The sequence below is a fragment of the Mirounga leonina genome, unplaced genomic scaffold (assembly GCF_011800145.1).
Source record: "Mirounga leonina isolate KUSES-001 unplaced genomic scaffold, KU_Mleo_1.0 Mir_173, whole genome shotgun sequence".
Lineage (NCBI taxonomy): Eukaryota > Metazoa > Chordata > Mammalia > Carnivora > Phocidae > Mirounga > Mirounga leonina.
This window is the reverse complement of record NW_023270447.1, coordinates 62,079,907-62,103,072: the sequence shown is the minus strand read 5'-3', so window position 1 is coordinate 62,103,072 and position 23,166 is coordinate 62,079,907. Positions and strand designations below refer to the sequence as shown.

General features: G+C 52.0%; 1 protein-coding gene across 1 annotated transcript in view; it reads right to left on the bottom strand.

Annotated features, from left to right (window-relative positions):
* Window positions 1–23,166, bottom strand: part of HIVEP3 (HIVEP zinc finger 3) — a 447,252-nt gene that overhangs the window by 133,222 nt on the left and 290,864 nt on the right. Inside the window, exon 2 of the mRNA XM_035018861.1 lies at window positions 21,652–21,732. The gene's annotated coding sequence lies outside the window, so the exon portion shown is untranslated. The remainder of the gene's footprint in view (window positions 1–21,651; window positions 21,733–23,166) is intronic.

Below are 23,166 nucleotides of genomic sequence, written 5' to 3'. Positions count from 1 at the left end.
GCATTACTTGAACATGCCTCACAATGCCATCCTATCTAATCCTCATGACATGAATACCCAATGATGGGGAAAAACAATGGAGTGATGGAAGATAAGGAACACTAGAATAGGGTGTTAAAGACCTGAGCTCTAGTCTAGGCTCTGCCACACACTCACTGTGTGGCGCTGAGCTGGTTCCTTAGCTTCTCTGGGCTTACCTTTCCTCCTCTATAAAATGGGGAGGTGACGTCTACCTCAAAGGCTGCCATGAGGAATCATGAGACAAAACAAGCTAAAGAGCCTGGACTGCTGTTCCTGGCTAGGAAAGCCTTGACAAACATCCGCTGAGCCTGTCAAAGCTAGAAGTCCTTTCTAGAAAGATAAACTCTAGGTCTTATTTCTAAGAATTTGTGTTGGCCATGGGTTCAGAAGGACAGGAATGTGTGAGAACCTCCCAGCTAGGGTTCAGTATCTGGGTGACATGCGACATTGGCTGCTGGCTGCCGATTCTGCAGTGACACAAGGTTGGCTGATGGGTTTGCTTCCCCACGTGTTGGGCACTCAGGTGTGTCCACAGGGAGGGCAGTTCTAGCCGAGTGGTGACAGGTCACTGAGACAAGGAGCCTGTGGTTTCCAGATGGGCCTACGACAATTCTACTCTCCCCTGGACCATGTTGAAAGGATGGGCCAGGACGCCGCAAAGGCTGAACTTGACCTGAGTCCCCTTTAGTGGGGTGAGGGCAGGGTGTGCCCCATCTGCACTGGACTGCCTGGGAAGTCGGACAGACTGTGTTGCCTTCCAAAGAGCAATTCTGAAAACTGCTACTCAGAATAAATATTTTGGTTGCCTTTTGCGATGTGGCTGTGGGGGAGATTTCCATTGAGTGTGGTTTGCAAGGCGATTCTCCTCTGTTGTTTACTCCCTGCGATCCCCACAGCCTGTTCCTGGCAGGCATCTGCGTCTGCTGCACTCCGGGGCCACTGGGACCTGGATGCTCTGCTCCGGAGAGGCCGGGCCGGCGGCCCTTCGCGGGGCCCTGCTTATGACCATGCATTAGGCAGCTGGCCACCAGAGCCCTCGCTCCCCAGCTCAACCTTGCCCTCCTTCGCCAGTCCTGACCAAGCCTGGCACTCTCTTAGGAACCTCATTCCCACCAACTAGGGGAACTGTAATTAGCTGAGCTGCTCTAGGCCAGGGGCTTGGAATTCCTGTGGGCCTAGAGATGTGGCCTTGTCCATTTCCTCTTCCCAGGGTGGCCCCCTGCTTCTGCTCCTCTCCACCCACTCACCTCTTCCCTGGAGCCACAACCACACAGCAAGCCCTGTTCCGTCGAGCCAGACCACTGTCTCCCACCCATCCCCCACGCATCTACGCACCCTTTGGAGAGAAACCCTAGCCCCAGGGGCCTGAGCATGGCATGTCTCTTGGTTACGGTGGCTGTGACTACTGCCCCACCCCCTTGAGGCCAGGTTCCAAGGGCTGCCAAGGCTCTGGCTGCCCAGGCTTTGTGCTTGCTCAGACTGTGACCACCCTCCAGCCAAGAGCCCATCCTTAATCTCAAAGATGAGGGAAGTAGAGGTGGGAGCATCATGTTTCCGAGCCAGCTCATCCTAGAGTCTGCTCCCGGCTCCCCACTCCCTACTGCCCTGGCCAGATTTCTAGAGAGAGATAGATTCATGGGATCAGGGTCTGGCGATCAAGACAGAGAAATGACAACAACCGGGGGGAGTGGTATTTCCAGGCACGGGGTTAGGTGTTTGCAGCGTGGGACCCAGGGCCCAGGGAGAAGATGCTCTGCCGGGGATGGACCGCGTGGATCCTGGTTAGAGGAGCTCACATCATGACTGGGCATGTGGAATGTTAAAGACCCTCATCATGGAGGCACCCTGAGGCTGTGAGAATATTTTTCCTTCTTCCATTTCCATTCTGTCACCTCCCCAAAGCCACTCCCCCACTCCCGTGACATGCATCCCATTCTGGGGGGTCCTAGTGTTACCATGATGAGAGCCTTCTGGGACCCACCCCATTTTGTGGCTCAGGGAGCAGAGCTTCCGGAGGCCAAGGTCTCTGCCCAGGGTCACAGAGCAGAGTGAGGCAGAGCCTGATTTGGACTCATTTGTCAGGACCCCAGTGCCACACTCATTCCATAGCACCATGGCGGCTGCCGAACACAGAAGGTCAGAACCTGTTTCCCCAGCTGGGTGCCCAGGGCCTTGTACCTGCAGCAGAAGCAGCTTGTCTTCCCCCCACCCAGCACCCCGCCGCCCTAGTGGTCCACAGACCGGCTGCACGCATTTGGGGAGGGGCTGGGAGGATAATCTGTACCCCTGGAATGGAAGGGAGCTGAGTAGCCCACAGGCACTGATGTGTAGCTGGGGTTCCACTGATACTGGGCAGACCAGGTGAGCCCCTCCTTACCCCCAGCTCCACTCAACTCCAGGCTCAGCGCCCAGCTCCTGAGTTCAGCCCTGCTCATCACTGAGCTCATCCTGCCCAGGCCTGGGAGGATGTGGGAAACGCAGCTAGGACTAGAATCAACTTTCTCACCATAAACCACATGCACTGTGGGTGCCCTGGGCTTGCCTAGGCTCACCCACCCTGGTCTTACTGTAGTGCCTGCGGGGGGCAGGGCATCTCTCTGGGGGTCTGACCTGAGGCCAATCTTGCTGTCCCCATCAGAACTTCAGGCCCAGGTCACTTCACTGAGAGTCTGGCCCTTGCCAGCCACTCTCTCCATGGGCTGGGCCCTATGCCTCCTACCCGTGGCAACCACATCTGGACCGTGCTGTGAAGGAAGATGGGCCAGGACCATGGAGCCCCCTTCTAAGAGACACTGGCTGTCACATACAGAGGTCGACAGCCCCAGCCAGGACACCGTCATTTCTCTGCGGGCCAGCTTTGGGGGCAAGCCTGAGGCTGGGCCACTCCTCTCGGGCCAAGGTGCCAAGACCCCCAGCTCCCCTCAGCATGGAACATGTCCACAGTGACAAAGGGGTCACTCTGGCCTTGGCCTCCTACTCAAATTCCCTTCCTCCAAATTCCGAGCCCAGCTGGGTGTCACTCAAAGTTCCAGAACAGTGGAAAGGCCTGGTGACACTCAGCGACACCCAGGCAGGCAATTTCCAGGTTCTCAGCCTAGTCACAGAGCCCGGCTTGGCCTGGCTCCTTGGAGGAGCCAAGACCCTATTCCACCAGCTTCTCCTTGGGCTAACTGCGGGCTGTCTCTGTCCCAACCTGGGGAAAGGGGTGTGTCCTCTGCCGGCGCTCAAGCCACAACTCGCCTTCTGTCCAGAAATGGCTCTGTGCCCCGGCAGGGCACCCCAAACCTTTTTAAACAGCAGGTGGAATATACGTCAAAAAGGACAAATCCTCATGGAAGTTTACCTTTTATGGATGTAATCACAAGTACCGATTAGTAAGCATTTACTATGGGCCCAGCTCCAGGCTACACATTTCAGGTGTATGTCATCCTCACAATAAAAGTGGTGCTACAATTATCCCCGTTTCCCCGATGAGGAAAATGAGGCTCAAAGTCCGTCACTCAGAAGCCCTTCTCCTCCCCCAGAAGCTGAGAACGCATGTGTGTTTTGTCAATGGGCATCAAGGGCTGTTTCTTGGGAACAGGGCAACTCACGGTTGAACTAAAAGGTGATATGCCGTCTCCCCAGCCAGCAATACAAGGGTGCTCCCGTCTGCCCCTGGCCTTGGTTGTAGGGGCCACGGGAGACAAAGCACCTCTTGCTGTCCCCTTTCCGGACACAGCTCGCCTCGTACACGTCCTCTGCGCCAGCGCCGTGCTGAGCTGGCCTGTCCTGGTCCACCCCTCCCCAGAGACCACCCTAACAGCTGGGGGGACCCGAGTGACGGAGGAGCCGGGAGACCTTGGGTCCCTGGCATGCGGATCCCATTGCCACGGCTTTGGGACTGGGGCCCGCCTCCTCCCGATGTGGACCGGCTGCTGGGGCTTGGATGTTCTTTCTGACTACTTGCAAATTGGTTCATTTACAAATCTGCTCCCAGCTCACCTCTGGGAATGGAGCACGGTTCAGACGCATCTGTCCTTCCTCCAAGGCTCTCCCAGATGACATTTCCTGGCTATTACATAATCGAGGAAGCCCAGCCCCCACCAGCCAGGACTTTAATTGGAGAGCTCTTTCCCAAGGGCCTTGGGGATATAAGTCTGTCAGGCGAGGCCCTCTCTCCTCTCAGCCCTTCTGTGGGCTCTCTCCCTCTCCCACACGGACACGCCCAGGCACACACACTTACATACCCTAGCACAGTGGGGCAGCTGAGGCTACACCTTCTGTTCATGATATTGGCCACGTCCAGTGGCTTATATGCATTGTGCTCATTGTGAATTATGCTGCCCTGGGTCCCTCAGGCCCACTCCCCCCAGGATGTCCCTTCTGAGCACCTCCTCCAGGCTCTCAGCGTGCTATATGCTCAGCATGATGCTGTCAGTGTGTCTGTCTTCCTAACTGGGTTAGGACCTCTCTAGGGAAGAGCCTGAGTCTGATCACTCCCTGGGCCTCCAGGACCCGAATCAGCCTGGTCCTGGGCCGACACTGGGAGGGTTGATGAAATGGGTCAGTGAATGAAAGGAAGGATCCTGATGAAAGCCCTGGGGTTGGTGACCTGGGGAGGTCTACAAAAGCAGCCTTACATACGGAATATCCCAGAAACACCACAAAATGTCAGCTTTTGAAAGACCCAAGACATGAGCCCATTGTTCGGAGGGGAAACCAAAGCCCGAAACCGAAGCCCAGCTAGGGACAGGAGCCACCTAAGAAGGCACGGACTGTTTGTGGAAGAACCAGGGCCTCAGCCAAGCTTGCCCAGCTCTCTCTCAACTCTCCAGTGGCCTCTGAACCTTGGTAACAGGATCTGGGGGTATTCTTTTCCTCAGAAACGAATCCACCACCTCTGAGCCTTGCGCCCAGGCTGAGACAGATGCCACCAAGACACAGTCCTGGTGCTCAAGGAGCCATGCAGACATGTACCCAAAGAGCTGGAAAGTGGGGTGACATGGAATAAGAGAAATGTGTAAGAGACAGGATGCCCAGGGAGATGGGAGAGATCAGGGGAGGCGTCTTGGAAGAAGTGACATCAAATGGGGACTCCTCGGAGAGCTGGTGAGAAGGACTAAGTTGGAGATGGGAGGGGAGAGGAGAGAGGAAGGGGTGGCCCCATTAAAGACACAGAGGCATGAAATGATCCAGTAGGACTGGAACTACACAAGCCAGGCGGTGAGGCTGAAGCTGGGACAGGAGGGAACCTGCACTTTGAGGCTGGCAATGGGGGGCGGGGGGGGCAAGGCCACACCAGGACCAGCTGGAAAGCCATGCTGATCCAATGGGACTCCAGCTCATGGGTAAAGAACCTCATATTTGGAGTCCATGTGCCCAATATTGCCCCTTCCTTTGGACTCCCACCATCCCCGGAGTGCCAGGAAGCACAGATGGATGCCATCCGTCTTGCTCATTTACCTAGGCAACCCCTGGGCTCTTCTTGGCTCCCTAGATCTCCTCCTAGCCACAGATGTCCTTACATCGTAGAGCTGGGGCTGTGATATGTTAGGAACTGACACTTGCAGAAAGGAGTTCGTGTTGACGTCAGAACGTGCCGTCCCGAGGGAGACGTCCTGTAAACAGTTCTGGAACTTTGGATGGCCAAAGCAGCTCCTCCTGGGTCTGGTGAATGAAAGGGCTAACGCGTGGCCCAGGGCTCCAAGTGGACCCAGCGGGGAGCTGAGAGAGGCCCACGTTGGCTGTGGGTTTTCCACAAGACTGTATTTGCACTGAGAATCGTGGAGCATCTGCTCAGACCCTTGCTGGGGCCCAGGACTCAGTAAAAAGTCAGAAACAGCAATCACAGGAGGCTGGCAGAGGACAGGGCCAAGCTAGAAGAGTCATAGGGCCTGGAGGCAGGCCCTCTGTGACCAACACCATTCCAGCGCCTGGAGGCCCTGTCCCGTGCTGCCCTCCCAGTCCCATCCCCTGAGGGTGACACTCGGGGCTCGTGGAGAAGCCCAGCAAGTTGTGGGAATGAAGGGGTGTTTCTACGGGCCCCAGTGACCGGTAAATCCCAAACTGATGACCAGCTGAGTGGTCCTTTGTCCTCGACTATCTTCCAGGAGATGCTTCCCTCTGAAAAGACCTCCTGCCTGACCTCAGAGATCTAGTCAGGCCTCTGGTGTGACAGATGTGGAAACTGAGCCCCAGCAAGGGGAAGTGGTTGACAGAGGGTCACGCGGCGAGGCAAGGGTGAGGGCGAGGGAGGACCCAGGGCTTCTCACTCCCCACCTCACCACCCCCACTTCCTGGAGGTGGCTCAGCGAGACAGTCGGCACAGGAAGGAAGTGGGAAAGGGAAGCCCAGCCCGCTGGATTCCAGGTCACCACTTTGCTTGTCCAAAGCCACCAACCACCTTGGCCATGAGGCTCTGCCTAATGCCCATGACCTTCTAGCCCTTCCTTCCCAAGGCCCCAGCTGCTGACCGTTTCCTCCAGGGTCAAGCTCACTCGCTCGGCCTGTTCAGTGTCTCCAGGGACTCCTGGCCGCACAGTCCCCTGGTGCTTCCCTCCTGCTAGGTCAGGGGGGTCACCTCCACAAGCTTGGAGAGTGGCCAAGCCCGTGTGGGCCAAAGGTTCATGCAAGCAGTGAGACGAGGTGCATAACGGCGGCAGCGTGTTTAATGACTGGGGCTTTAAAGCCAGTATTCAGTTTGCCCCATCTGCCGGCAGGGGAGCTTTGGTGAACTCAGTTTCTTTATAAGTCTGTAAAATGAGGTGATAGGACCTACTCTGTAGGTTGCATGGAGAATGGGATGAAATAATTCACGAAAAGCCTGCCACAAACTGAGCCGTCCATGGCACTAGCCGATGCTTACTTCACTGCGTAGATGTGCACACATCACCTCATTTCATTCCTATGACAAACCTGCAAAGGAGACATGACTGTTCTCATTTAACTGGCGAGATGCCCAAAGCTCAGGGAGGTGAGGGCACATAGCTTGTGGCTGGCAGAGGCAGGATTTGAACCTGGTTCAATCTGATGGCAGAGCCCCAGCCTTTGCCCACCAGCTACAGCACCTTTCTCTTGCTGGTGGGTGGTCCTCTGCCCGTGTTTGCCCTACCAGCTGCATGCTTATGTGGGCCGGGCCTCTGTCCCCTCCACTTGGGCTCCAGAACTGTCTCGGCCACTTCCTGGGAGTGAGACTTGGCGTCTCCGCGCTTCTCCAGTCGCATGCACACATTGGAAAATTGGGCCTCGCCAGCCTTCTTGGGGGGTGGGCAAGGGGGTTGAGGGGTGCAATGGAGCTCTGCAAACTGTACCATGCTGTCTGAATGCCAGGTCCGGCCAGATATTACTCCTGTGCCCAGAACGACTAGGGACCATCATCAGAGCAGCCTGACCTTGGGGTCCAGGAGGACCAAGCCTATAGCAGCGTCTGCCTCAGCCACCACAGGAAATGTCACAGGCCTGTTAGCCTGGGGCTTTCCATCTGCTGAGAGCAGACCTCTGAGAGTGAGGAAGGAGGGCCTGTAGGTACAAGTCTTTGCTTCACTGGACTAGAAGTCCCTCAAGGAGCAGGACCCGCTCACAGCACCTATTACGGATGGATGGTTGTGTGCCCCCGACTCCAGCCACAGGGCCTCCTGCTGGGTCACGAAGTGGGCCAGCTGCCTCCCCCACTCTCAGCTCCAGTACCACCACCTCGGAGACCCCTGACTCCCCAGGAAGAAGAGACCATTCTCCCTTGGACCCCTCATCCCCACCTCAACTACAGAATAGTACTATATCATATTCCCCAAATCTCTCTGGAATCCTTGTTGGAATAGGGTGAGGATTTGGATAAATGAGTACACTTAAATTTGATTGTTTTCCATACGTTTCTCTTGTTGGACTCTAAGTTCCCTAAAGATGTATTCTGTGTGTATCCATCTTCATGATTCTCAGTAACCAGAGCACCTGTGTGTGGGGGTGTGTGTAACGTGGTTTCTCTCCCCATCCCTGTAGCCCGCGTCCTGTCTCACCACCTTCCCACACCCCCTATTCCCCCAGGCTGGGCGTGTGTTAGAATTGTGTGTAACAGTGAAGGACTCGGGCAGGGGACCACCCCATGGACTCTACTACCAGCAAACGAACTGGCTCTCCGATGTCCACTGTGTCTCTCTGATGCATTCTGGGCTTACTTTTGGGTTCCGGGCTTTATTTTCAAAGAGCAAAGTCCTCGTTGCAGTAATCTCTTCCAGAAAAGTGAGCTGCTATTTAAAATACATTATGGGGTGGCAATGGGGAGTAGGAATCCATCAAAAGACCCCCAGAGTGGTCTTCTTTTCACCTCTACTTCGCTTCTGATGAGTGTAATGTGGCTCGCACCTCCAGCATATATCAAACACCATCTGGCCCAGACATGGCCGGATCATGTGCAAACCCAGCCTGTTGCCTGACTCAAGGAGCCTTGCTGAAGGCAGTATCAAAGCCCTGCAGGACAGGGGTGTGGAAACAAAAAGACAGCAGGAGTGTCTGAGACCCCAGAACCCAGGAAGTTGTTCTAGCTGCTGAGTCCCTGGTTTTCATCTGAGAAAGGGAAAATAAAACTTGCCCTGCAGAATACTTATTACAGGATCAGCAGATTATAGTATGTTAAAACAGCTAGCTCAGAGCATGAAAAGAGTCAATTCATTCATTCCACAAATATTAATTTAGCATCAACTATGGGCCAAGCATGGTCTCAGGCACTGGGAATAGCAATAGACAACGTCAGGTTAGATGACAAGAAGAGCAAAGCAGGAGATGGGATAGTGGCAATAGGAGGTTTTGCCATTTTAATTAGGGCTAGAGAGGGCTTCCCGGAGAAGAAGGCGACATTTAAGTAAAGACCTGAGTATATTTTTCCTAGCAGATGAAACAGCATGTGCAAAGGCCCTGAGGCCAGAGTTTGAGGGACAGTATGGAGGCCAGAGGATATGGAATATGTAAGAAGTCATTGGTGGTCACATCACTGGGGCTGAGAAGACATTTATAAGACCTCTGGCTTTTACTCAGAGACAGAGAGCCACTGGAGGCTTTCCAGACAAGGTCTGACACAACCTGACTTTTATAACTGATCAATAAGCCTTAGCTTCTCCTTCCCTTCAAAGTCTTATTCAATACCCAGACCTCTGCAACTCTAGCTCATATGCTTTCTCCTTTCTCAGATTTCTTCCAGCTTTCTAAATCTATCCAAACCAGAAGGGCCTCCTCACTTTCTGCCAAGCGCAGGCTGGAAAGGGGCCTTGCAGAGAGACTGTGGTTGGGAAGAGAGAGAAACAGAGAGGAGTAGTAGGGGGAGGATCCTGCCTTGCCTCGATGCTCAGGCCTCTGCGCCCAGCTCAGTTGCATTGTGTCCTCACGCTAGGTGTGCAGCAATGCTGGGGACCCTGGTAGAGTCCCCAGGGACACTTTGTCACCTGAGGCAGCTTGGCACAGAACTAGGGATTTCCCTCAGCACTCCTTTACCCTGCTTGTCTACCAAAAGGTGAAACCGTTTGTTTTAAAATAAAACAGTTCCTATCTCTCTCAGTGGTTCTTAACCTTTTTTGGGTCCCTTACTCCTTTGAGAATCTGCTGAAAGCTATGCACTCTCTCTTCAGAAGATGAACACAGACTCTGTGTTCATTCTTTTAGAATTTCAGGGGTATCACAGATCCCTGAAAATTCAGCAAAGAAACCGTTATCCATGCCAACGACATCCCAGTCTGTAGTTTCAACTGAAGGAATGAATGAGTGAACAAACGAAGGAACAAATGGAGAATAAAGGAGCTGCATGCGGATGGAGGAGCGACAGGGGATGGACAGGATGGACGGACGCAGCCACCTCTGGGCACCAGGCTGCTTACTGATTGGTTCCCGAAGCCTTCACAGGGGCCAGCTCAGAAGTAACGCTCGCCAGGTGTCCCTCGCAGAGCCGAAGCTCACGTCCTTGAACTTCACCTGTGGCTCTCACCCAAACCCTCTGAGTGACCAGCTTCCAAAAAGGTATCACACACTTTCCTGTCTTTCTCAGGGTGCCCTGAACAAAACAAAACAGAACCTTTCCTGGGGGATTATGGGGCAACGGTGTGACTATAAATCCAGACCTGTAAAAGCAAGCCGTTTCTTCCCCGACACCTAGCTGAGCCGGCTGCTCTGGAGTCAGACCCTCCCTGTCGCAGCCCTCCTGCTGGGACCCAGGCTTCCAGCCTCCCTGGTCATTTCCTTGTCCTGATGCCTCATCTGCGATGCCAGAGTGAACGTCTCACTCATTCTCAGAGTTGCACCTCTCCCTGGGAAGCTTTTACAATCTCCTTTTCTTCCAAACGTCGTTCAATGTCATGACACAGGGAGACCTGCAGAGGGGAGGGGACTAGGGGTGTGGGGGTCTCTGACCACATGGGATGTGGCCCCAGAGAGCTCGTCTGATGGAACAGAGCCTCCATAGCCCCAGAGATGTGGCTCAGACCTGCTTCCTTCCTTTGTGAATCCTGTGTCCTCACCTCAACTGTGGCACTTACTACATTATATTTCCAGCTTCTCTTTTGAATCTTTGGGGGTGGGGTGGGAAACAAAGTTAAAGCTTAGATAAATACACTTACAATTGTTTATTTACATGTTCATTTCATACCCATGTCTTATTTATCGTTATTTCCCCAGCAAATAGCACAAGGTACACTGATGTCCTGGCATATATTTGTTAATAAATATTGCCTTTGTGGAGTTGTTCTCTCTTCACCCCTACGGCTGGATTATGTTTTGTAACCTCAACCCCCTGCAGTCGGGTCCCACCTCTCCCTGTCCTCCCCGGCCTCCACTTCCAGCCTGCTGGAACCTGTTAGAATTGTGCGTAAAGCAGGAGGAAATGGGCAATGAGGAGCTCTCTCCGGAGTCCATGAACTGACTTCCGTTTTGCACCTCTCCTACCGCACCCCAAGTTACCACTGCCCCCTGCGCAGTTGTGCTTTCTGGGATCTGGGTGGATGAGGTCACTGGATGGGAAAACTCCTCTAGGAAGTTGTCATAGTAACCATGACTTTCAATTTCATGCAAGAGAGTCCCTGAGAAGAAAACACATTAAGGGGTGGGGGGGGAGGGGTAGAACTCCATCAAAAGCCTCCTTACATTGTCCTCCCTTACCCTTTTCTTTGCTTCTTGCTGGTTTACATGCTCAAGGTAGATGCCATTATGTGTGGGCATCTGAGTAGAAGCTGCTTAAAATAGCCACTCGACTATTTCAGGGAGCAGTTGAATATGCATGAAGCTATTTTAGAAAAGATGTCCCTGGCCCAGCCAATCCAAACCCCATCCTTTCCCTTGGAAATGCCAAGAGAAGCTGAATGGGACCTTTCTTAGTCTTTCCCACTGGGGTGGGGGTTTTTCAGAAGCCACAGAAACAACACCGTGGCTAATGTTGGCCTTACAGCCCTGGCAGCTCTGCCTCCTGATTCTGTGGTCACAGAGACAGCTCAGCCCTCCAGAACTCTCCAGAGCCTTGCCGGCCTTCAACAACAACCATGTCACAATCCAGCTTGCTTAGATCCTTGGGGGTCTCAGAATCTTAGGTATTGCCATCTGTTAGTTTACCTGTCTACCCAACACACTTGTACTGATAGATCAAATGTGCGAGGAACATACTGGGTGCTGGGGAATCCAAGGATCTCCGAGACAAGTTCATTAGAGGCTGGTGGATGGTTGGGGGAGTAGAGATAATGGCCATAGAGTTCAAAAATAGATGGCCAACCAGGAGAAGGAGCCCTCGCTTCTTGCTGATGGCTTGAGAAAGAAGATGGCTTTTGAGCTGAGCCTTGGGAGATAGGCAGAAGGCCCACAAGTGTAAGATGGCATGGCAGGCTCAAGGACGGGGACAGTTGGGTGTGACTCATGGTGGAATGCTCTAGTGGGAGAGAGGGCATGCCTGTAAGGAGCTGAGAAAGAAAGGGGAGCCAGACTGTGGAGTGCTGGCTAGTGTCACCTTCTCTAAGCCCTCAGGCTGGGCTGGGAAGGCCTCCCGCTGCATGAACCCCCAAAGCCTGGTGTGCCCCTCTCACCGCCCACAATCTAGACTGGAGGTCCTGGTCAGATGCTCCTGGGCATCTCTGCAACCCAGAGCCAGCCAGAATTTTGGTTGAAAATACGGCTTCTGGAGCCAGACTGCCTGGGTTCCAATCTAGACTCTGCCTCCTACTAACTGGGATCTTGGGCACGTTACCTGACCTCTCTTTGCCTCCATTTTCACACCTGTAAGGTGAAGACATTAATAGTACCTATCCCTTTGGGTGAGAAGTACATGAGTTACTATATGGTAAAGGGCTTAGAAGTGTGTGTGGCACATCATAAGCAATAGATAAAAGCCATAGCTGTTTTCATTATCCTAACAAGTCTGGCTTTTATCTTGACAATGAAATACCACTGATGACAAGTTTTTCTTCCCAAAATAAAAAAAAAAAAAAAAGAAAGAAAACTCACTGCTTTGACTGATACTCCTACATGTCCACTACAAGGAAGAAGGGGAAAAATGCTGACTCTCAGATAACAACCACACTTCTAGATACAGTTGAACCTCATTATTCAGAGTCTGTATTTGCAAATTCACCTACTCACTAAAATTTATTTGTAACCCCCCAAATCAATACTCATGGTATTTTTATGGTCATTTGCAGTCAGGAGCAGAGCGGTGAAAAATGTGAGCTGCCCTATGTGCATCTTTCTAGCTGAGGTCAAGAAACACGATGCTGCCTTCTCGTTTCAGCTCCCATATGTAAACAAGTGTCCCTTTAACACTCTCTTTAGTGCCGACTTTTTTTTTGCATTTTTTATGCCTTTCATTGGTGATTTCGCTGTGACGTGCCTTATAGAAAAAGTACATGTGTTAGACAAGCTGCCTTCAGGTATTAGTGACATTTTTGTTGGCCATGAGCTCAATGTTAATGAATCAACATTATCTATTACATAAGGTGTTTTTAACAGAAACACATGTAAAATAACATTATGCATTGATCAGTTGACAAGAATGTTGTGACCAGAGGCTCGCAGGAACTGAATGCTGTATTCCCCGTAGGAGCAACGGCTCAGCATTCACTCTTTCAGTGTTTGTGGGAACTTCATAGAACATTAAGTACTCTGAATGACAAGAATTGACTGTACTTTTCTAGATACACAGATGTATACTTTGATGCCTTTGGGAACATACCTTCTATATGCTTTTGATACCTTTTTTTAAGATGAAAGTCATACATGAACATGTCAAAGGTACCCTTCTATGTCCATAAATACAGGTCTCCAAATGGCTGCCTCTCTTTGAGCATTTCTTCCATTATTAACCAGTAGTTCCCTACTGATGGCCAATTTGGTGTCTCCTATTATTCCCTATTATAAACAATACTATGATGAACATCCTCATTGGCAATAATAAAATAGCGAACATTTATTCAGTACTTACTAGGGACACAGCCTTCTGTGAAGAGTTTTCTAAGTATTATCTTAGATGAAGTGCACAACAAGCCTATGATGGTGATGTTATTATTATGCCCACTTTACAGATGAGGGCTCTGATGCTCAGAGAGGTTAAGTAACTTTTCCAGGGTCACACAGCTTAAAGCCAGGTCTCTCTGACCTCTGATGCCTCACTCTTAACCAGCGTGCTCTGGCTGTCTTCTTCCATACACCGTTCCAGGTATTTTTTTATTGTTTCCTTAGGACTACTGTTCAGAAGTGGACTGTCGAGTGGAAGGTATATACATTTGAAAATGTGGGTACATATTACTAAATCCACCACCCATCTCAGAAAATGTGTATCAATTCACAACCCATAAAGAGTGCTCAAGTATCCCTGGGACCCATTCCTCATCTCTGCAAGTATTCTCACTTTTTGAAAGAGGCCCCAGAAATACATCTTGATTCTTTAATGTGTATCCTTTGACTCCTGGGGACCACACTTCTCCTATGCTTACGACACCCTGTATTTTGTCTCGTGCAAATTGCCTGTTCACAAGCTGCCTGCCTGTTTTTCTACTGACAATCTGTCTTCACTTCATTTATGAGCTCTTTCTATACTGGTGCTAGTAACCTTCTACCCGTCACACAAATGTTGAGACACTTTCCTTCATTTGTTATCACCCTTTGACCTTGATTATTGTGGTTTTGGTCCACGGGGTCTTTATACTTATTTTCTTTCATGACTTCTGGATTTGTTTTACACTTAAGGACATGTTCTCCATCTCAATACGATACAAACATTCCCTCATTGTTTTTCTTCTAATAGCTTTATGGCTTCGTGCTTTTTTTTTTTTTTATCACCCAGAAATTTATTTTGGCACCAGGACTGAGGTATGGATCCAGTTTTGTTTTGTTTTGCTTTGTTTTTCTTCTGCAAATAGCTAGCCGGTTGTCTTGAGAGCACGTTAGGAATCTTCTGGCTGTTTGTCTCTAATTCTGAGTGCTGCGCTCACTTACGGCTACTTCTGGGGGCTCTGTTCTGTCCATTGAGCCAAAGCCCTATTCCTTTACCAACACTGACTTTTTCTAAGCTAATCACCCATGTTTATTTTTCCGGAGGTACTTTCTAATAATTTTATGAAAAAAAATTGATGGGATTTTATTTAATTTATAGACCAATTCACAATACCTCCTTAAGTTTATTCTTGGGTATTTTAGGCTTCTATTTCTTTAGAGACTGGGATCTTCTACCTCTATGCTTTCTAACTGGCTCATTTTGGTGCCATTATCTTCATGGAAACATATCCAACCAGCCCTGCAGGAAATGACCACTCCCTCACTCAACACTGTGCCTTTCCTATGTCACTTTTCACCCCAAATTACAACGACTGCTACACGCTGAGCCCTCTAAAGGCAGGGTCCCCATGCCGCTTATAGCACATCCCCTGCCACGTCTGGCAAGTGGTTGGGGCCATGGACATATCTGTAGGATGAATGAATAAATGAAAGGACAAATGAATGACAGACATCTTTCTAGAAAGCTAAAAGGAAAGTGAAAGGATTCTATTATAAACACTCACTTTTCCATGGACTTTCGTAAGAAAACAGGAGGAGTTTTTCTTTTCCTCCCTCTCTTCTTTGGCTAAACCCCCAAGCCCATGTCAGAATCAAAGAATTGGTCACGGCTAGCCTAATATGCCACGTGCAACCTCTCCCTGAGGCCACCACCCTCACTGAGCAGCCTGGGCACTTTTCACGGAGGCTCTCGAGCTCTTGAGAGCCCTCCAGAAGAAGGGACGCAGGGCTTCACGCTGCATCTGCTGCATCACTACACTTTCTGAAAGGCACATCCCCGTAAGATACAGCAGCCCTGAAAGGCTGCTCTCGCTACTCCCATTTTGCAAAGAAGACATTGACGTCCAGCAAGACGGAGCCCATAGCTCCTAAGCGCAGGACTGGCTGGAGCCGAGGCCGTGGGACTCCGAAGGCGCTCCGAAGGCACCCAAGTCTGGGAGGCTGAGGGGCCGGGGCCCAGAGAGGAGTCCCATCTGGAGTTGGAGAGCAAGGGTCCTGCCCTGACGAAATCAACATAGTCCCTAGAGTACTGTTCTTCCCCCAGAGCAGCGTGCAATGCCCATGGATTGTTCCTGAAGAGCATCAGACTTGGTCAAAGAGCCACTGTCCAGGCTGGCGTATGTATGACACAGGCTGTATTGTCGCCAGGGGATGGGAGAGTGGAGGGGTGGGGGGGAAGGTTTGCCATGGGAGCAGGGGATGGTCTCCAGCACACATCTGGGGACGCCCTTCCGGTTTCTTCTACCCAGCCTGCACAGGGTCGGGGGTTCTTCGCTTGGTCCTGCAGGCCTCTCCTGGGAGTCCAGCCAAGCAGCCACTTCTGTATTGGGCTGGCAGCTGCTGGGCAGGCCTCGGCTCATTTCTAAGCCTGGATTAAAGATCCGGTTTCTCATGAAAGACTGTGGGTTGGGGGCCAAGACATTTACTGGGCTTGACACTTTGGCCCAGTGCGGACCCCAGGGACATGCAGATGAGCAGCTTGCAGGTCTCCCGCCTGTGGAGCTCCATTCTGGTCAGGAAGCAGATCATAAGGGAAATTTCCCAACCCTACCTAGGTGCCACGAGAGAGAGATCTAAGTGCTGCAGGAGCCCAGACTTGGGGGGTTCCAGCAGAGAGCATGTGGTGGAGGTTGGAGGTCAGCCTGAGGCATGTGGGCTTCATGCTGTGGCCAAACAGAGACTTCTTGCATTTTGAACCAAGATTCTTCCATGATCGGATCTGTGCCATAGAAACAGACCAGCTAGGTATATGTATTTTCAAATAAACAGGTATGACTTTTAAGGTGAAAATGAAAGGACCTCATTTGGGAAAAACAAGGCCAAATATAGGGAAACACAGAGCAGATGGATAGGGACTTGGTCGAACAGCTCACCTAGGTGGTGCTGATGAAAGGAAAGAGTCCCAGACTTGGAACGGGAGAGACCCACACTCATGCTCAAGTCTCTGCCACAGATCTGCTGGGTGACCTTGAGCCAATTACTTCCCCCTCTCCACTTCAGGTCCCCTGCCTGTCACAGGGGAGTACTGTCACCCAAGACATACATCATCGGGATAAAAAGGGATGTCAAAGGACACTGTACATCTGTACATACTTGACAAAGGTAAAGCATCAAGGCGAGGCTCCAGAAGGTTCTATATACACACCCGGTGACATTTCAGACACCCTGCTGCCGGGCTGCAAACACATAGCCCAGCCATTTCTCGGGAGATCTCTCAGCTGTTCCAGCTCAAATCAAAGCCTGTCCTGTAAAAACACGGCCCCGTCCACAGAAGCAATCACCCGTGTGTTTGGTGGGCCACCTGCCCGCCAGGTCCAGCCTGCTGGGCCATGAACGTCAACAACGGCCCCTTCCTGGTGGGAGAAGGAACAGGGAGCCGGCTTGTTCTCCCCGAGCAGAGGACTGGCCAGTGACGGGGAACATTTTAAGGTGGGACGCTTCTTCCTGCACTGTTGGCAGCTGTCTACATAAGGCGTCCATTATGTGCGGGCCCCAAGGCCAGCAGGCCTGAGAGGCTAAGCTAAAATTAGCGTAGAATGTGCCCCCGCCAGAGACACGGAACATCCGAGGGTCAGATGCCTCCAGCCGGCCGCCCGGGGCGGGGTGGGGGGGTTGGGGGGGGCATGGGACCGCTGTGTCAGCTACCACCTCCCGCACCTCTCCTCTCGGCCCTGCGGCGGCAGCCCATCCCAGGGGCCTCCTCCAGCAGCTCCGCTCGAGTTAAAAAATAGAATGCAGAGTAGAATCCCAAATAGATTTTTAAGAAACCTGTGCATAGAAAAAGTGGGGGAGAGGAATTCACTAAATGCCGAAGAGGCTGTATCTCAGTCTTCAATGTGAAATAGTGGGTGAACTTTTCTTTCTCTTCTGGTACCTTCCAAAATGTTCTCAATAACTTATGTACTACTTTTGCAACCAGAAGAAAACATAAGACCGCTGTAAGTTGTATATTTATGCTAAATATCACTTAATATACATTCTAAGTTTATAAAAATGACTACACCGCATACCCGGAAGGCACATAGTGTATCTGTGTGTGTAAATATATTTATGTATCTAGTCGACTGGTGTTGGCAACTTTGAATCCCAGGATGTCAAAGCTGTTAAAGGTGTTAAAGATTGATGTCTTCCAACCTTCATTTTATGGAGCAAACCGAGGCCCCAGGAGCAAAGCAGGAAGCCGAGAAACACTGTTCCCTGAGTCCGGTCCTGTACAGGAGTTTTGCCCACACTTTATTAGCCCCTTTAATTCTGCAGTTGTTGCTCTTCCCGCTTTATGGAGCTGGCCACTGGGGTACAGAGAAGCGAATTCATCACCCGAGGGTGCCCAGCCAGGAAGCCACAGAGCTAGGTCCCAAGCCTGGTTTTCCATTCGCAGCCCACAGAGCTTGAAGAAAGGGTCTTTGAAAATCACCTGCTCCTTGAAGTCTCCGTGAGAAAGCAATTTCTTACAAGAACAAGTTTTGAACTGTCTTTCCTGGGTCCCTCTTGGGTGGTGCATGCCTTCTCTGCCTCTGGAAGGGGATGGGGGGCTTGGGGTCCTGTTGCCAGATCAGTCCCTGGGAGCCTTGGAGGGAACGGGTGACAGAGAGTGCACAGGGACATGAATAGCACAGCACCTGCCCTTTCCCCACGTGGGACAGGGCAGGTGGGGAGGGCTGCAGGGGAAGGTGCCAGGTCTTCCAGGCAGGCAGGGTTGGCCAGGGAGGCTGCCGGTCAAACTCTCTTTTATCTGGTCCAGTGCTCCGGACCTGGCAGTGCCTGGAGGCAAAGCCAGCTGGGACCCGAGGCCTTTGCTCTAGCTGCAGCCTCTGCGCTGCCTGTCCCCATCCTCATTTTCAGCCCCACCTCTTCCAGGGCCATTTCATCCATGCATCTGTGCATTCTTGTTAGCGAACACGTTTTTATGGCGTACCTACTCTGTGCTAGAGCAAAGCATAGTCCCAACCCTGGCAGTGCCTCTAGTTCTGGGAGAAGGCTTAGTGTTAGGCTGCCCTAGGCCGTTCAAGTATGGACTCTGAGGCCAGACCGCCTGGGTTCGGCCTGGCTAGGCCACTTCCCAGCTGTGCGTGCTTGGGACAATGACTCAGCCTCTCTGTGCATCAGTCATCCTCATCTGTACAAGAAGATGACGACACTCTGCGGACTTGTGCAAGTTGAGGGTAAATCCATCCAAAGCTCTTAGAACAGTGCCTGGCAGGTAGTAAGTGCTAAGTAATCATTAGTTGTAAGAACGATTTGTATGACTACCATCTGGCTAAGATTCCCTCCTGAGGATGCCCCCGGCTCCTGCCCTCTGGTTCCCCCTCCTCTATGGTCCCATAGCTCTGTGAATGCCCCCTGGTGACAGCGTCAGTAGCTCTGCCACGTGGGCATAGGAGGCCCTGTCCACCTCCCTCTCTGCACTGGGGGCAGGGACCCAGTGTCACCCATCTCTATCCCTGCTCCCAGGACAGACGCAGCAACAGCATCCCCAGGACCACTCCAGAGCCGTGGGTCACGTACGCCCTCCACACCAGCCAAGGAGAGCCTTGGAAGCTCCTCGATGCCTGGCACTAGAGGCTGCCTATCTGGTCTTCCCATGGAGCCTGTTGATGCTATTCTTCTTCAACTGTGAAGACTGGCCCTGGACGTGACCCTCCTGAGCTGACAAGGGGGCAGGGTGCTCGGCTTCCTTGAATGCTTCCCCGTGACGGGGAGCTCTGCAGGGCTGGTCGTCATAAACCCCAACACAGATGCCCCACCACACCAAGACGTCTCCTATGGGCTCTGCATGGCACACGCGGGTCCCTCTGCCTGGAACCCCGCCCTCCCTTCCTCCTGAGCTGACAGACTCCTCCTGATCCCTCCACGGCCGGCCGGCTCACACACCCCTCCTCCACAGCGCTTTTCCTTTCTTACAGTGCATTGCAATTTACTTGTTTACATGTCCCTTCTCCAGAATCCCTGTCGGGATTCCCGGTATCCGCCGGTGCATGGAACAGAAGGGGTGTCAGGAAAGTTCTGCTGCATGAACTTTTTAAAGGAACATCAAGGTAACTGGCCTGCCTGCCTGTTAAAGGCACAGGTGTTAAGTGCTCACGCCACCTTTTAAGGCAAAACCTCACAGGCCTTTCTCGGTTCCCCTGCCTGTCAGCAGACCCGCTCCATCACACAGATGCGAGCCGGTGGAGAAGCATGGGAGGTAAGTGCCGCCTGTCCAGTGGACAGGGAGCCAGACTTTCACCTGCTCGGGCAGTAGGTTCTGGAACTACCTGAGGAAGTAGGTGTAGGTGTTTTAGAGACGAAAACCCTGAGGCTCAGACTGGTAACCCCGCTCCCCATGGGAGTGCCACGGCAGGTTTGGAATCCAGCGCTGCTGGGCCCCGGAGCCTACTCTTTCTACGCTCCCGTGAGATGACAGATGTGAGAGTATTTTGAGTTCTGCCAAGAGAGGAAACTGTAAAAGGACAAAATTGTGCAGTATTACCCACCACAGAGAAAATGACTCTAGGACAGGGGCCACCTTGTTATTCGTGGACAGGAGAAGGCTGGAAAGGGCCTTACTGACAGCATTGGGTCCTTAAAGGGATGCTGTCATGGGGGGTGGCCTAGTCTTCAGGGATGGGGCGAGGGAGAATAGGGAGAGCTGGGGCACTGCAAGCCCCGCAGCCCTCTACCGGAGAGGACTCCACCACAGGACAGGGGGCCCAGAGTGTCTGCCGATGCTATGCATGGGGAGACCTGAAGGGCCCCAAAGGGGCCCCAGACACTTCCGCAAGGGGTGTCCTGCCCTGGGCCCCATTGTTCAGGTATAGTGAGTTCCAACTGAGCACCTCTTCTTAGTTCGCAGCCCCTCCCCGGGGCCCAGAGGCCTCTTCTGGCCCCACTCTGGGACTACCTCCCTTCCTTGATCATACAGGGCCCACCCTGAGCCCCTCAGCATGGCGTCCGAAGGCCTGCCCACTTCTCCTGGCCTCACTTCTACCCCCACCTGTCCACATCTCAGCCACTGCTCATTTGCACTTGCTGTCTCCTCAGCCTAGAATGCCCTTCTTCCATTTTTTTTTAAAATCTGGTGAACTTCTATTCATCCTTCAAAGCCCAGTTCAAGTCAAGTCAAATCACCTTCAAATGGTCTTCTGTAAACCACGCCTACCACCAAACCCAGACAGAATGGAACCCTCCTGCCTCCCGTACCATAGCTATTTGCATAGTATCTCCTCCTTTGGATGGGACACCTTCTGAGTCCGGCGACATGCCTTAGTCATCTCTGGCTCTCGGTACCCCACTGGCCCCATTTTCCAGGCAGCTGTCCCAGCCTGCCTGCCCTGCAGCTCTGCCCATGAGCTTTGGCCCTATACTCCTTCCTTTCTAATGAGTGCCTCCCACCTTGTGTTGCCCCTCACCCAGCTTGATCTTCACACCCATATTCTGCTGCGGGCCTGCCCATGCTCTCAGCACATGGGGAGGCTCTGCCCTGCCCATCTGGGCACTGCATCCTCTAGTGACCATGGTGTTCTGCCCAGCCATGAGAGGGCAGGCAGAGGGGTAGTGACCATCCAGGTCTGAGTCTGAGTTCAAGCAGAATTTGCTAGAAGGGACACAGGTCCTGCCCCCAAATGCATCCATGCACACGCACAGCACACACACAGCCCAGCCCAGGCTCTCTGTGGATGTGAGGTCCAGAGAGCAATCGGACAGGAAAATGGTGGACAGCCGCAATGGCATCCCCATGCCTCTCTTTGCCATTCCGTGGCCTTGGCGGGAGCCTGGAATGGCCAGCTTATGGGCTGCCCCGTTCACTGAGTCTCATTCCTTCATTTTCCGACAGGGAAACAGAGACCCAGAAAGGGAGGTTCTTGCTGGAGATTTTTCTGAGCAGTAAAGGCAGACCTAGGGTCAGAACCAGTTCCCTGGCTTTCATCCCAGGATACGTTCCCACCGCCATATGCTGCCATTTGCAGAAATGCCAGATGCAGGACTCCGGACATTTGGTAGCTTTTTCCTTAAATCTCCTCAGAATGGGGGGCTCCATTCTCCTGCCAAGCCTGAAGTCATCCCCACCTACCTCCTGGCCACAAGCACAGCCCAGTGGCCTTTGGGCTGTGCTGAAATTGCTCTGTGTCCTGGGATGCATGGGGAGGGATGGGGGGAGCTTACCTGCCAAAAGCCGGCCGTGGTCTCATGGTTGAGATGTGTCAGAGATTTCTAAGAGCTTGCAGGACTGTGTTGGAGGGAGGCCTGTGGGAAGTAGAGAAAGTGAGAATATTATTCCACCACCATCTGTCAGCTTACACTTGAGTTGGAAAAATACATCCAAAAATGGTGAGCACAGCTCTGCTGAGAATGGCCTCAGAGCCAAGCTCCAGTCACCTCCACTCTTCCAACATGGTCATCACCGGGTCAAGATCAGACTCCCCCAGGGAGGCAACCCCAGCCTCATAACCCCACTTGCAGAGCCGCAAGTCCAGCCACCAGCCCTGCATTCTGTTTCAGCTCTCAGGCTGAGAAACTCTCACTTTCAAGCACTCCTTGGGGAAAACATCCCCTCATGGGCTCCCTGAGCACTGTTCGTCATAACTCACTCATTGTTGCTTTCATTATTCATTCATTCACGTGAGCATTGGATAGCCATTTGGGAAAGCTATTAGATGCTGGCGTCAGGTCTTACAGAAAGAGAGCTACTGAGAGTGACAGCTCAGGTCTTACACCTGCAGGACAAATGCCCCAGGCTCCCAATCCCCATCCCCGTGGGTTTCCTCCCTCCTCTGAGTGATCCTGTGCCAGACGCCAGGCAAAGCATTTTGCACGTGCCATGCAGGATGGCATGATGCTTCCCACCACTTTCAGCACCAGGACTCCTTTTTCTGTGAAACCGTTTCTCAAAACTCCTCGTAACTATGCACTTAGCATCTTTTCACTGGGCAAATAAAGAATAAGACAAAAGCCACAATGAACGTAATACTTTACAATTAACTTGTAATTTAGTTATCACAGCACTACCACGTATATTTAAATAATGGTTACACCTACTCATTCGAGACATGTTATTTATGCCTTCTGGGCTTAAGGTGTTGATCCCTTAGGAATCCATTCAGTCAATATTCGTTCAATAGATATTTATGGAGCATCTCTAAGATGGGTGGGCCCATGGTCCACAGGTTAGGGGCCCTGGTACACCCGGGAGAGTGGTGGCTCTGCAGTGAGGCATGCTCAAGCTCAAGTCCAGTTCAGACTGGATGTCTGCCCATGGAGAGCCCACTCAGCCTTTCTCTAGCTTACAGTCCTCATGAGTAAAACAGAGATAATTATCCTGACATTGGGAAGTTGTTATGAGGATGAAATGAAATAGTAGAAAGCAACCAGATGAAGGCCTGGCATAAAGCAGAAGCTCAACAACTGGGCACCAGAGGATTATCATCATCATCGCCATCATCCTCATCCCTGTGATTCCCATCACCACCACCACCACCATCATCATAAATATCATCATCACTACCATCAACAGCAGCAGGAGCACCATGCACCATCACCACCATCATCATCACCACCACCATCATAAATATCATCATTACCATCAATAGCATCATCATCATCACCATCCTCACCACCACCACCAACATCATCTTAAATATCATCCTTACCATTAACAGCACCATCACCAACATCACCACC